Here is a 15,451-nt window from a genome sequence, read left to right as displayed (position 1 = left end):
GTGGCAGCCAGGGTGGGCAGACCCCAGCTGCAGTTCACCAGAGGCAGAAGGGGGAATAACGCCTCTCCCTGCCCCCTCTGCCTTAAGGGACAATGCCCCACCACTGCAGCAGCCAAGGAGGAGTGCCAGGCAGACTCCAGCTCAGGTCTGTGCTGGTGGAACAGGAAGAGGGAATTAAACCCCTTCCTCAGCCAGTTCACACTTGGCTACTGCTGAGGAACTGGCTATGCTCCCACCCAGCACAGCTTCCCCATAGCCACTACTACTACTAGCCATAGCTTCTACTGCCCTCTGGCTTCTGGCCTGAGCCACTGCAGGCATGTGTCTGCATTTAGTTAATGTCTGTTCACATCTAAATTGTTTCAATCTAGGCAGGTTGAATCAATTCAGGCTCCATCTTTTAGAGTGTCTGCCCCTAATCTCTGAAATAGGACTCCACATTGGCATCATAGTATAGGAAAACTGCTCTAGCACACAAATCCAGGAAGATCAGAGAGGTGCAACACTTAAACTTTGAAATCTGTGGTTTTCAACCTTTTTCATTTGTGGACCCCTAAAAAAAGTTTGCATGGAAGTACAAACCTCTTTGAAGTGTATGCAAGGGTATTCAGATACTTTTGATCAATCATAGTCATCTTTCACACCCTCTCACTCAGGGTCTCTCTCACTCATCACCCCTCTCACTCAGGGTCACTCTCATACCCCCAGGCTTTCTCCTGCTGCTTGGGCATGGCCACAGAGCCCTCCTCTGGCCTGAGCTCAGCCTCAGGGCTCCTTAGGCATGTGGAGCTGGGGTGATAAGGCACCTTGACCTGCCTTTCACCAGGGAGGTAACTGGCCTGGCATTTCCTGGGGGCTCCCACACCACTAGGAGGCCCACTAGACCACTATTCCCAGCAAGATGCAGTTTTATGTCTTACCCCCTTAGACATAATCTTCAGACCCCCAGGGGTCCACAGACCACAGATTGAAAGCTGCTCATTTAAATCGTTTGTCTTTATTTTGAGTGTGTGTAATTTGATACCTTCATTCAATGACAGTGAAGAAAAAAACGATGAGTGTTTAGCCAGCAATTCACTGCAGTTCATCTGTGAATATTGTTTTGATAAGATTTCGTAATTTATGGTTACTTGTCAGTAAAATCTTTTATGTTTACAAATAAATGTATGGTGCTGCTATTTCAGAAAAATGTGTGGTGCTGAAACATTGTAAAGCAGAATATGGGAGGGCATGAAGGCAAGCCAATGCTGATAAAAATGTATGTTTTTCACTTTTATGCCTAATATGTGTTTTAAAAAAAATATGGGCTGATGATATTTTGAAAACTGCTTAGACATTTACTAAAAATTTTGGGAAAAAAGGATATGAAAAGTAGACAAATGATTTTAAGGGATTATGATGGCTTATTTTCCCATATGTTTAGAAGTAAAGACTAGCATTACAGTAAGTCAGTTTTTCTAAACACAACAAGAAAAGGAATATCTACTATTTGGATATTTTTAAATAGTCTCTCATAATACCTTCCTGATAAATGAACCAGAGCACTGCCAGGCAAAAATGGGGAGGATGAATAGAAGCACTATTGTCCTTGTACTAGCTTTACTCTCAAACTGCAGAGTCTTTGCTATTTGAGGGGAGAAAATATACATATATATTCTATTAGGGTTCAATGCATTATATGTTGAATGCCACAAACATTCAGTCATATTTTTTGCCCCAAGAGTCATTCATGAAAGCAGTCATCAAAGTGAAGAGACATTGACCTTTTGTTCCCTTAACATTTCATCCACATTCAGCCAACTTTTTAAGTAATGTTGAATTATGTCTGACCGTCAACTATGAATATGTTGAGAGCCTTCAAGGACCATGTTGTCATAATTAAAGTTTTGGAGCCTGCATTATGTTGTTAAGAAGTTTAATGAATGCTCAGGTCAATCACTGTAAGATATTAAAATAGGGTTTCAAAACCCTTCACTGGTAATTATGGTGAAATAAGAATGCTAAACTTTTACCACTGATCTCAACTGAGATGATTTAGTAAACATGACTTAAGACTCAAGAAAAAATTGGATGTTTATCTTGCTGGGATCCTGTTACCCCAGCTGACTTCCTGCCCCTGGAGCAGGGGGCTGGACTCGATGATCTTTCGAGGTCCCTTCCAGCCCTAATGTCTGTGAAATGCTCAACAAAGCAAAAACATGTATGACCTGTGACCACTTTGTTCTTTAATGCCAATGGACATCTCAGGAAGAAATGTTTATTTCCTGAACTTCTGTGATTTTTCCTTTCCCTATATTATTAAAGGATAGCATGGTGATTTTTAAATGAAATCTGAAGCCTGAATTGTTGAATTAATTATTTCTGTGCCAAGGAATTCTAAATAAAACAACGCTTGATTTTGTTTCTGCTTGTACCTTAATTCCAGTAGTAAGCTAAATGTCCACTCACAACCACAAATAGTAGGATATCTAAATGAATTTTTGTTTTGTTCCTGCACCAACTCATAACTTCCACAAGACCCTTGGGAGTCATATTTTTAGTTGGAAAACCATTTTTTTTTAAATACCAAAAATATATTAAAAGATTCACAATGTTTGAACAGATACGTCACAGGCTATGCCAATTCTTTTGAAATAATTCTGAATTATATTTTTAAGAAAAGTTAAGAAGTTTGTTTCTGAGTGATTGCTAACATTCATTAAGAAGTTCGTAAATATCCCACAAATGAGTTCTAATGAATACAAAATGAGATACATATTTATTTTGAACTGGTTGATGCACTTATATATTGCACAACCATTCATATAGTAGAAATGTGTAACATGGTGGCCTCCTCATCTGGTCTCCGCTGGCTGCCCTGCTCCTGGGATAAGTGCCTGCTTTGCTCTTCTGCCATGCTTTTGGAAAAAAAGAGAGTTGTTATTAAGGCAGGAGGCTACCCATTACTACCCCTGCTGACAAGGGCTTAATACCTGCTCCGACCTCCCCTCCACGGGACCCATGCCTCACAGATGTTATTCTAGTGTTACTTCTTTGGCCTATGGCCAGAGCAAACTGCACACACAGTTGTAGCTCTTTTTTGCAGTCCCTGAGGGCCACTCACATACCACCCCTCTCTCATTGGGGTCCCACTCACTCTGCTGGCTCTTACCCAGCTTCTTTCATACTGCCCTCTTTCTCAGGGCCACACTCATCCTGCCTCACCTCAGGCAGGATGAGTTTTGGGCTTAGCTCTCTTTGCCTCAGTCAGGCACAGCGCAGTCTGTTTGGTGTCTCCTGCTACCCTCACCTGAGGGTTGATAGAGTGATTCTACAACTATTTCACTCCTGGTTCTTCGCCAGGCCACTATGCCTCCACTGGAACTTCTCAGCTGCCCAAACCCATGGGCTGCTCTTTTTGTCACCCCGCTCAGGGTATCTCTCACACCCCCAGACTTTGCCTTGCTGCTTGGGTGTGGCTCCAGGTCCCTTCTGCAGCCTAAGCTCTGCCATAGGGCTCCTTAACAAGCCCTGGGCACCCCCTGCTAATTAGAACACCACCAGGGAGGTGGGGCTGGGGTTATAAGGTGTCCTGACCCACCATTCACTGGGTAGGTAACTGGTTTGTCACTTCCTGGGGGCTTGCATGCCACTAGGAGCCCCACCAGATCCCCCTTGCGTGCAGTTTTATATCTTACCCAGGACAAAGGGGTCATGTGTCATTAGAAAATATCTTTAGACCTGTCCAGCCCATGCCTTTTTCTTTTTAATTTTTGCAGAAATGTATATCACAGGCAACAATGTGTCTTTGGTTAGAGCAACAACATAACTATATTTAACACAAAGCAATATCCTGATGGATTCTATATTCCTTTTGTGGTCCAGATTTCCACTGATTACCAAAAGAACTATGTATGTTGAAGGACTACAGTGGGTGCATCTACACATGCACTTCACTGAGGGAGTAGTCTTATTAGCTTTGGAGTAAAGCATCACCGTCTACTCATGTGCTGGTATTAGGACACAATACACTAATTAACTCCAATGTAAGATAGTACTGTGGGGTAGTCAGGGACAATACTATCTTATGGCAGAATATTTTACTGTGCTGAAACTCATGTGTAGATGCTGAATGGAGGGAGAATTGTGCTTGGTCAGGCCAGCCAGCCAGGGGCCTGCTCCACACTCACTCAAATTTCTGCTGTCTCAAACATAGACACTGTGCCTGGGAGCAGTTTTCTCTGGCTCAAACTGCTGTGGAGTTTATTGCTTCATATTTAATTGCATGTGTAGGTGCACCCAATGTAAACATAATTTTAGGAGTGGTAAAATAGTCTAAGAAAAACTTATTTTCAATAAAGTAAAATCCTATAAGTCAGTAAAGTTAAAGTATGCAATAAAAATGAAATGGGGAAGAAGGATACCAAAATAGTTGTCTATAAGCATGAATAAAACACACATTTCCATTTTAATATGAAGTAGAAATGTTTCATTCTATTCACAAGAGAACAGAAACAATACTAAGCTTTTGGAACTTGCCAGTAGAGAAGTTGCCAATGCAGAAGTTGAAAAAGTGATGCAAAAAGTTATATTCTGCATTAAAAATGTATTTGAGGAAATTGCTAAAGTTTGCAGATATATTCTTTATGCAGATGTTAGATGTATAAGTGCACGTATGCATGTATATTATACATTTCTGAATTATTTTTTGGGGGGCTCATAAATAGATCCTAATGTTTGCTGTTTGTTTTTTGGTCTCAAACTTAAATTTAAAAGTTTTGCACCGATCCAGATATTCATATTAGCAAAGGCATCGAATTGTTATGGAAACCTTAATAAAAGCTATTTTAAAACTCTGAGGCAAGGGTTTTTGTGGGTGATATCTTCATAGGACCAACTGCATGATTGGGATAAAGTTAGATAAGCTCTCAAGTGCAAAGCATTCTTCATCAGGCGACTTGATGAAGAATGCCTTGCATTCAAAAGTGTGTCTAACTTCATCCTAATCACACATTTGGTCCCAAAAGATATAACCCACAAAATGCCTTGCCTCTCTCATAATTCCTGAACCACCACAGCTACAACATCACTCCAATGTTACTTAATCTCTGTTATGCATTCTCACTCTGAGTTATATCAGCTGGCATGTGCATTTTTTAAACAGATTTAATATTTTATATACAATAACTTGCGTCACTAGTTCAAATCAATTCTATTTGATATTGACATCTGATTTCATAAGTTTTTTTAATAGCAGTGTTCAGTGGCCTCAGTCTGTGTCAAAAAGGAAAAGAATTTACATATAAATCACCATAATCCGTACATGTTGACACACTTGTTAGGGTCTGAGAAGTCAGAACAGACAGAGACTTTTATTTCACTATGCAAGTAATGAAGATTTCAGTGCTTCATGGTGGGGGTGGGGAGAGGGGAACCTTGGGTTCTTTTTGCCCATGTATTTATTTGGGATTTTTTTTTAATATATAGGAAATTCTTTTTTACGTGTAATCTTTACAAGAATTAAATTAACATGCAAATAAAAATTATAAGACTTATTTTAAAAGTTTCATAGTTTCATAGTGCTTAGGGTTGGAAGGGACCTAAACAGATCATCAGGTCCAACCCCCTCCCCCACAGCCACCAAATCAAGAGCCATCCGCAAGAACAGCCCAGCTAAGACAGGCAATGACCACAAGAAATACCCAGGTAAGCGACAGGGGCCCAGATAGTCCTTGGATTAGGGGGCAGTGCATACACCTCCAGGAGGCATTTAATGCCTCTATGTTAATGCTCATAGTATGGGGAGCAAGCAGGAGGAAGCTGCCCCCCTGCTAGCTAACACATACCCAGACATAGTGGGGCTCACTGAAATTTGGAGGGACCCAATGCATGACCGGGTGGTAAATATCAAGGACTATAGGCTGTACAGGAGAGATAAAACCGTGAGGAAAGGTGGGGGTGTAGCACACTACATCAAAGAGCAAAATACATCCTCAACAAACAGCACTAGGTCAGAGGAGAGGAAGATTGAAGTGCTCTGGGTCCAAATACAAGGGGGTGGGGGGGAAAAGGACTTAACGGTGGGGGTTTACTTCAGGCCACCCAACCAGGAGGAAGATCTGGACTGGGAATTCTCAGGTCAGCTCATGAAGGTAGTTAAGTTGAGGGACATGGTCATAATGGGTGACCTAAACTATCCAGACATCTGCTGGGAAAAGCAGTCAGCCAGGTCTGACCACTTACATAAGCTCCTAACTGAGTTACAGGACCTCCATCTAACTCAGAAGATGCACAGTCCCACCAAGGGAAATGCCTTGTTGGACCTGGTCCTGGCCACGGGAGATGACCTGGTGAGTGGACTGCAGGTTCTTGACCACCTGGGCAATGGTGATCATCACCTACTGAAATTCACCATCCAGCACAGGGTGTCAAAGGTCTGCAGCAAGGCAACAGCCCTAGACTTCAGGAGGCTGGATTTCAATGAGGTAAGGAGACTAGTTGAGGGAGGCACTGAGGTCCTGGAGTGGAGGGGAATTGGGACTCTGTCGAAAGACACTGAAGTGCCTGCTCCTATAGAAGGACAAGGTTGCCGGGGCAACCACAGGGGTCAGCTGACCAGGAAGGGGCAGGGCCTGGCGTATATAAACCAGGCAGACTGAGACCAGAGTCAGTTCCCCTCTGGCACTTGGGGAAGGTGGAGCTCTGAGAAAGCAGGCCAAGTTGAGAAGCCTGATGGCCTGAGCAGCTTATGGGTGAGGATACTAGGTAGAGGAACCCCTGGCAGGGATGGAATTGATGATTAGCCAGAGGGCTTAGGGTTTACGTTTTAGCCAGAAGGCTTGAGTTTGAGTTGGGGCCAATTAGCGAATGGTTTTGTTTGTTGTTAAACCGGAGGACCGGGAGAGGCTATAAGGGGTTGGAGGAGGCCTCATGGGAGCTCCCCAGTAGTGTGGGGGTTCCTGGTGCCAGAGAGGGCACAGCAGTCTGGTGTCAGAGAGGGCACAGTAGTTAGGGGACCCCAACCCTGAGAAGGGGGTTCAGTGGATTGAGGGCCAGGTAAGGCTGAGGCCACCTGAGCCCGATTGTGGGAAGCCCCAGTGGGGCGTAGGCCCCGAAAAGGGGGTCTGAAGGCCAGGCACGGCTACTGCCACCTGAGTCTCAATTGTGGGAGCTGCGAGGCAATGCCCCAGTGCGGGCGGCATGATTGCAGAGGCAGGCCCCAGTGCGGGCAGCGTGATCGCAAGCAAGGCCCAGTGGGGCAGTGTTGTGTGGGAAAAGCCCCAGGGAGGGTGATCATACACAAACCGCGGGGAAAAGGCCCAGGGCGGGCAGCAGCTGTGAATACTGGGAGAAGCCCCGGAGAGGGCGAGCATATAGAGGCAAGCCCGGAGGACATCCGCAAGGGTGCGGGCTATAGAAACTGACTCAACAATGTCCGGTACATCTAAGAGGTACGTGGTACCTTTGGGGCATGGTATAAGGGGTGGTAGGAGCCACGCATAGCCCATAAGGCTGGGTGCAACAAAGATCAAGCTATACAGAGCAGGGGCCAGGATAAATAAGAACACCATGTCCAAGGGGACAAAAAGGCAGCCTCCCTTATAATACCTTTGATCATCAAAGACGTGGTGGGCAAGAACAAGGGTGCTTGATCACCAACTTGGCATGGTAGGGGGCACCAGGAGAGATCATGGCCGCTCCTAGGACCCCACACTGTGACAGAGTCCAGGAAGAGTAGTCATTCCTTAAGGAGACGATCTTCCAAGCCCAATGCAGTTCAAAGGGGGCAAGAGTGCTCAAAAGCCCTCATGGCTTACCAAAAGCATCCAGGAACATCTCAAAGCTAAAAAGGAGGTGTACATCCAATGGAAGGGAGGGGCCATCACCAAGAAGGACTACACTTCTATTGCTCAAGACCATAGGGAGGCTGTTAGGAAGGCTAAAGCAGAGATGGAACTGGGACTAATGACCTGGATCAAGGATAACAAGCAGTACTTTTTTAAATATATAGGGGGTAAAAAGAAGGTACCAGGTAATGTAGGGCTTCTGCAGGACATGCTAGAAAAACTGGTGGTTACACCAGATGACAAAGCTAACCTCTTTAACAATTTATTTGCCTCCATTTTTTTGAGCAGGGACCGGGGCATCCCCCACACTCGGATCCCCGATGGACCCAGGGGAGGCGTTGCCAGGCCCAGGGGCAGTGAGGACCTAGTCAGGAAACTTCTGGTGGGACTAGACATGTTCAAATCAGGAAGTCCTGGTGATCTCCCCCAGAGTACTGAGGGAATTAGCAGAGGTCATTGCAGGACCCCTGGCACAGCTTTAGGAGTACTCATGGTGCTCTGGCAAGGTGCTGGAGGGCTGGAAAAGGGTCAATGTGGTCCCCATTTTCAAAACAGGAGGAAGGAGGACACAGGAAACTACAGGCCTGTTAGTTTTACTTTGGACCTAGGGAAGCTCTTTGAGAGATTTATCCAGGAGCACATCTGTGATGGACCAGCAGGGGAGAACTTGCTTAGGGGCAACCAACATGTGTTCATTTAAGGCACCAACCTGTCAGACCAACCTGGTGGCCTTCTATGACCAGGTCACACAATCCTTGGATACAGGTGTCACAGTGGATTTAGCCTTTCTGGGCTTTAGGAAAGCCTTTGACACTTTCTCTCACCCCATTCTCATTAAAAAATTAAGTGATTGTGGCTTTGATGCCTACACAGTTAGATGAGTTGCAAATCTGCTGGAGGGCCACACCCAGGGAGTGGTGGTGGATAAGTCTTTTTTGACCTGCAGGGATGTGGGCAGTAGGGTCCCCCAGGGCTCAATCCTTGGGCCAGCACTGTTCAACATCTTCATCAGCGACTTGGACAAAGGGGTGAAAAGCACCTTGTTCAAATTCATGGATGAAACTAAGAAGTGGGAGAAGTGGGCATGCTAGAAAGGAGGGACAGGCTGCAACTGGATCTGGACAGGTTACAGGGGTGGGCAGATGAGAATAGGATGGGATTCAATACTGACAAGTGCGGGGTATTGCACCTAGGGAGAAAGAACCAGCAGCAAACCTACATGCTGGTGAACTCCCTTCTCATCATCACAGGGGCAGAAAAGGATCTTGGAGTCATTATTGATTCCAAAATGAACATAGGCTGTCAATGTGGGGACACGGTCAGGAAGGCTAACCACACCTTGTCATCCACAGATGTATCATGAGCAGGTCCAAGGATGTGATCCTCCCCTTCTATGCGACACTGGTCAGGCCACAATTGGAGTGCTGTGTCCAGTTCTGGCCTCCTCACTTCAGGAGAGATGTGGCCAGCATTGAGAGAGTCCAGAGGAGGGTCACTTGCATGATCAGGGACAGCAAGGCAGGCCCTATGAGTGGAGGCAATGGGACCTGAACCTGTTCAGCTTCCACAAGAGAAAACTGAGGGGAGATCTGGTGGTCATCTACAAACTGGCCAAGGGGGACCAGTGTGGGAGAATCCAGTTCCCCTGAGCACTATTGAGAGTAACAAGGAATAATGTCCATAAGTTGACTGAGAGTAGGCTCAGGCTAGATATCAGGATGCACTACTTCAGCACGGCTAGGATCTGGAACAAACTTCCAAGAGAAATGGTGCTCACTTCTACCCTGGGGGTCTTCAAAAGGAAGTTAGATAATCACCTAGCTGGGGTTGTTTGACCCCAGCATTCTTTCCTGCCATGGCAGGGGGTCAGACTTGATGATCTACTTAAGCCTCTTCCAACCCTACCAGCTATGAAACTATGAGTGCTGGGGTCATAACACCCAAGCCAAATATCTATCCAGCCTCCTCTTCAAGACCCCCAAAGTAGAAGGCAGCACCGCCTCCCTTGGGAGTCCATTCCAGAGCCTGGCATCCCTAACCATAAAGTAATGCCTCCTGATGTCCAGCCTGAACCTTCTCTCTAACAATTTGTGGTCATTATTCCTAGTAACCCCCAGTGGTGCCTGAGGGAACAGAGTCTCACCCAATTTCTGCTGGTTCCCCCTGGTGAGTTTGTAAATGGCCACCAGATCCCCACTCAGCCATCTCTTATAGAGAATGAATAGATTCAGGTCCTTTAGCCTCTCTTCATAAGGCTTGACCCTCTACCCCTTGACCATGTGAGTGGCCTTCCTCTGGACCCTCTGAATGATAGCCACAGCCCTCTTGAAGTGCAGCACTCAGAGCTAAATGCAGTACTCCAACTGTGGCCTGACCAACACCGCATAGAGGGGAAGGATCACCTCCCCGGACCTGCTTGTGATGCATTTGTAGATGCATGACAAGGTGTGGTTAGCCTTACTAACCACTTCCTCGCATTGGTGGCTCATGCTCATTCTGGAGTGAACAATGACTCCAAGATCCCTTTCTGCCACCCTGTTGACAAGAAGGTTGTTCCCCAGACTATAGGTGTGTTTCTGGTTCCTTCTCCCTAGATGCACTATCCTGCACTTTTCTGCACTGAATTCCATCCTATTCTCATCTGCCCACCGTAACCTGTCTAGATCGAGCTGGATTTGCCTTATTGCTTGCTTGCACCACCCTGCACTGGATGGTAAATTCCAGCAGGCAATGATCACTGTCACCCAGGTGATTGAGTACCTGCAGACCCCTCACCAGGTTGTTGCCTATGGCAAGGACCACATCCAGGGAGGCATTTCCCCTGGTGGGAGTATACACCCCCTCAGTTAGGTGCAGGTCCTGTATCCTGGCTAAGAACCTATGTTAATAGTCGGACCTTGCTGACTGCTCCTCCCAGCAGATGTCTGTGTAGTTTAGGTCACCCATGACAACCACATCCCTTGACTTTACAGTCTCCGTGAGCTGACCTGAGAATTTCAGGTCCAACTCATCTCCCTGGTGAGGCAGTCTGTAGCAGATGCCCACTATCAAGTCCCTTTCCCCATGACCTCCTTGTGTTTTTACCCAGAGCGCCTCAATTTGCCCCTCCTCTGACCCCATCCTGATCATCGAGGACGTGTATTGCTCTTTAACATAGAGTGCTACACCCCTCCCCTTTTTCCCTGCTCTGTCTCACCTGTACAGCCTGTAGCCCTTGATGTCCACTGTCCAGTCATGGGTAAAATCCCACCAGGTCTCTGTGAGCCCCACTAGGTCTGGGTTTTTGCTAGCTAGCAGGAGGGCAAGTTCTTCCTGCTTATTTCCCATACTTCAAGCATCTGTGTAGAGGTATTTGAGGCCTCCTATAGGTGCACTTGCTAGCCCCTTGTTCCTACACCTGCCCTGGCCCCTGTCACTTACCTGGGTACTACCTGTGTGCATCACCTGGCTTGATGGTGAAGAGTTCCTCTGTGTCCCTGTCCCCTGGTGAACCTAATTTAAAGCTCACTGTATGAGATCAGCCAGCCTGGAAGAAAAAGCATGCTTACCTTCTGGGGAGAGATGAAGCCCATCCCACCTGAGCATGTCCTCTGTACAGAAATGTGGGTCATGGTCCAAGAACCCAAGGCCTGCCCAGTAACACTAGCTCTGAAGCCACTGGTTGAACACACTAATGCATGCCTCACGGTGCTGTCCATGTTTGATCACTGGAAGAATAGAAGAGAAAAACACCTGCACCCCCGTCTCCTTAAGCTTGGCCCCTAGACTCTATCAGTCTCTCATGACATGGTCCGGGTTGCCCCTGGCCACAGCATTCATTCCCACATGGATGAGGACCATGGGGTATTGATCAGAGGGTCAGATCAGGTCCGGGATCATTTACATAACATCCCAAATCTGAGCTCCATAGCTGCCAGGGCGTTGTACCTGTTCCCCAACTGTACCTTGGGAGCTGACACTGTGGTAGCCCAAGTAGCCCTGGCTCTGGTGGTGACTGTATGGCATACTGCTGCTGTGGATCTGTCCCAGGGGGCTTCTCCACTAGGTTCCTCACCCTGCAAAGAATGAAAGTACCAGTCAATTTTGTCCTTGGTAGCCCTAATCCCCAACAGCCTGCTGACCTTGACCTGGAGCTCCCTCACTTGCTCCTCCAAGGCCCAAAGGTGGACACAAGAGGGACAGGTGAGATGACTCCCACTCCCCTATTCTGCCCCTCGCTGCAGGGTCCCCACCAGACAGCCCCCACAGACAGGGGACAGGATGTTTCTTCTCCCCCCATGGGCACCATCTGGGTGGAGGCCTCAGAGGAGGCTGGGTAGGTGATGCCACCTTGCTGGGTAGGTGGTGCCACCAGGGAAGGGTCCCTAGTAGCAGCATGCTATGTCCTTACTATGTCTTTAGAGCTACAAGTCCTCCTCTCTCCCCTGTTGGATACTCCTTCCTGGTTATTCCTGCACATCTGCCTTGCACAAATACCTGCACAAATGTCGGTATACACTTACAGAACATGCCTGTCTGTGCACAGCTCGGGAGTGTGGCTCCCTGACGGTTCAGTTAAGAGGGCTCCAGGGGGCACCCCCTCTGGATCCTCCACAGCTGGAAGCACACATGCACCCACTCTGGGCTCAAGCCTTGACTATTAAAATAGGTATTTAGAAACAAACCTTTTTTAATCAAATGAAAGAAGGGATGAGAGAAAAGACAAGGAGGGAGCCATTGAAAAGTATCATATTTTCCTACTTAAAACAGTTCAAATTTTACTTTTTTTTTTTTTTACAACAGGATATTATCTACTGAGCTTTACATTTTTAATCATTGCTTCCATCTCAGCATCTTTAGCCAGCAGCAACAACTATTCCTAACTTCACCTTGCCACCTACACAACATTTTATTAATGTACAACCATTAAATTGAAAATAAGTGAAAACAATAGATCTCATAATAAATAGAGACCAGGAAGAATACATCAATACTACAATGTCTGATGTACTCAATGTAAATTGCAGGAAGCCTGACAAGTACAAGAAAGCATCAAATAAAAGGTTTTTCTGATTAGTATAGAATTAGTGCTGGTAAGGAAATGAACCTACCAAGAACCTGTCAAGCTGGGCTGACTTAAATGCTTACCTATCTTCTTATTCTGAAGTATTTTGATTAACCCTGAAAGCTGCAAAATATCATTTTGGTTATTAAATTGGTAAAGAATTCTCCAATTCTTAAGTCTCAAAATGTAACTGTGAACAGGGGATTATACTTAAACATGTTTTTTTCTAGTGTGGTTAGGCAGGGGATGGGGTCCTTAGCCCCACACATTTTTTTTTTGCTTTGTTATCAATTACCTGCCAGAATAACACCAATAAAACAGAATGCCAATAAAAATTTGCAAGTGACCCAAAGACTGGGAATAGGTAAATAACGAAGAAGCTACAAGTGATTGGAATCACATGGTAAGCTACAGACAAACAAACAGCATGTGTCCTGATAATATTCAATTATAAAGTCACATGTTTGGAACTCAAGATTCTCCCAGTTTACTGGATGGAAAACTCCCTGTCCTATGAACTTGTGGATCTGAAAACTGCAAAATTATGGGATGGGATAATCAACTGAACTCCCCATCTGATGCTCTAGTAAACAAGGCCAAAGAAATCACTAGGTTTCTAAAATGAATAATATTAGGTAGGTGTAACGAAATTATATTACTTTCGTGCCTACATGAGGAACAGTATTTCATTAGGAAAAACTATTTAGCCTAACAGATAAAACTGTAAATTGAAGACAGGTAGAATCGGGCTAGAAATGAGGTGCAGTTTTTAAAAGTGAAGGTGCTTAAGCATCAGAACTGTCTACCAAGGGCTCTGATGTGTTCTTCTTCACTAGAAATTTGTAAGCTTGAGTTTTATTTTTACTTTTTAAGGTATGACCTAACTGACATAGGAATTAATTCATGGAAGTTCTACAACCTGTATTATGGTCGGATAAAATAACAAGAATGGGACCTCCCCCGAGGCCCCTTTTTCTTTTTCTTTCTTTCTTTTTTGGTCTTTGTATGAATCTATATTAAGAAATGCACAGTTTTCTGAGAGAACATATCTAAGCATTTGCTACATAAAAGAGGGAGTATTTGATCTATAGGCAAAAATGCTGACGAGTCATTCTCAGGAAAAATCAGCTTGCCAGATGGAACCACAGTAAGTGAGCACATTGCCTGGTACACAAGACAGCAAAAGGCACAAAGCAGGTAGAGGAATTGAACAAAAAGTACAATTAAATGCAATTGGTGCAATTAAGAAACACTGGTCTATAAAAGTACGGAAGTGCCCATTATAAAATCTGTACCTGTCAGGATGAATTATTCTACGACTTTACAGGACTGTTTATGGTACAGAATACCCTAGAGTAAATATGTCATATCAGCTTAGCATAAAATTTAGTTGTGTAAATTGATGAAAATTGATAGTGGTCCTTTGTTTTCTATATTGATTTTTTTTTTTAACAGAAATGTACATAACAACATTTGTTAACACGATGCCTCTTTTGGGTATGTGCTGCACTTGGTGTAGGAGCATGCCAAACTGAAAGTAAAGTTATGCTTTTTTTTGTGTCTGGAAGATGCCTACTTGTTTTCTGTTGCTAATCCCTTTTTATAAAAGGAAATATTTCATTACTTGGCAGAAACTGAATCAAGAAGAGCATCTTGTATGTATCACATAATAGATCCAGTGATATAAACAAATTGTATGTTAAGAGCCCATAGCTTATTTTAAAGCTTGTTTTGTTCTGTAGCTTTTTTGAAAACATATAGGCAAGTAATAATGTTTGCCAGTGCCAAGGCTGTGGCTCACTTTTTTTTCTTTAGGGTATAATAGAGTATACTGACGGTATATGTACTTAAACTATGAGGACTTGTATTTACAGTATCCATGCACACATAGTTAGTAGGGCTGTGCAAAATTTTGCCAGTTGTTTTGTTTCAATGCTGTTTCAACTCATTTTGAACTTGAAACAGCAAAATTGAAATGAAGGGCTTTGAAACAGCCTCAAAACGAAACAAGGGCAGTCAAAACCTTTTGAAAGTTTCAAAACATTTTGAGTTTTGAAACTTAAGCAGGGGTTGCCTGCAGGGAAACAGAAAGTAAGGCAAGGGGAAGAGAGGGAAAGGACTGCTCTCATACTGACTGTGTAGCTAGCCAGTGACTGTGATCCTTCCTTGAGGTCCCTTCCAACCCCAGTGCTCTGGGGAAGGGATGGAAAAACAGCATAAAAGGCAGTATTGTTTGAACTGGCCTGCTTTCTATCTCCCATGCCATCAGTTTTGCTTGTCAGCAGCCTGAGGTGCAGTTTCCCAGAACCCCCTGCACCTTTCTCCTTGAAAGCTTGCAGGCTTCATGGCCTCAGTGGGGGTTACCAACCCTGCAGTTTTCACCCCGCTACATCTTAACTCATACACGTGACATGAGTTTTGCTTGCCAGCAGCTTGAGGTGCAGTTTCCCAGAAACCCCATGGACCTGTATCCTTGAAATTTGTGGCCTTAGCAGGGGCTTCCATTCCTTCAGTTTTCACCCTGCCGTGCCTTACACACACACACACACACACACACACACACACACACACACACACACAC

This window comes from Crocodylus porosus, unplaced genomic scaffold, assembly GCF_001723895.1.
Source record: "Crocodylus porosus isolate Cpor-Errol unplaced genomic scaffold, CroPor_comp1, whole genome shotgun sequence".
Lineage (NCBI taxonomy): Eukaryota > Metazoa > Chordata > Crocodylia > Crocodylidae > Crocodylus > Crocodylus porosus.
Note: the sequence above shows the minus strand (reverse complement) of the source record.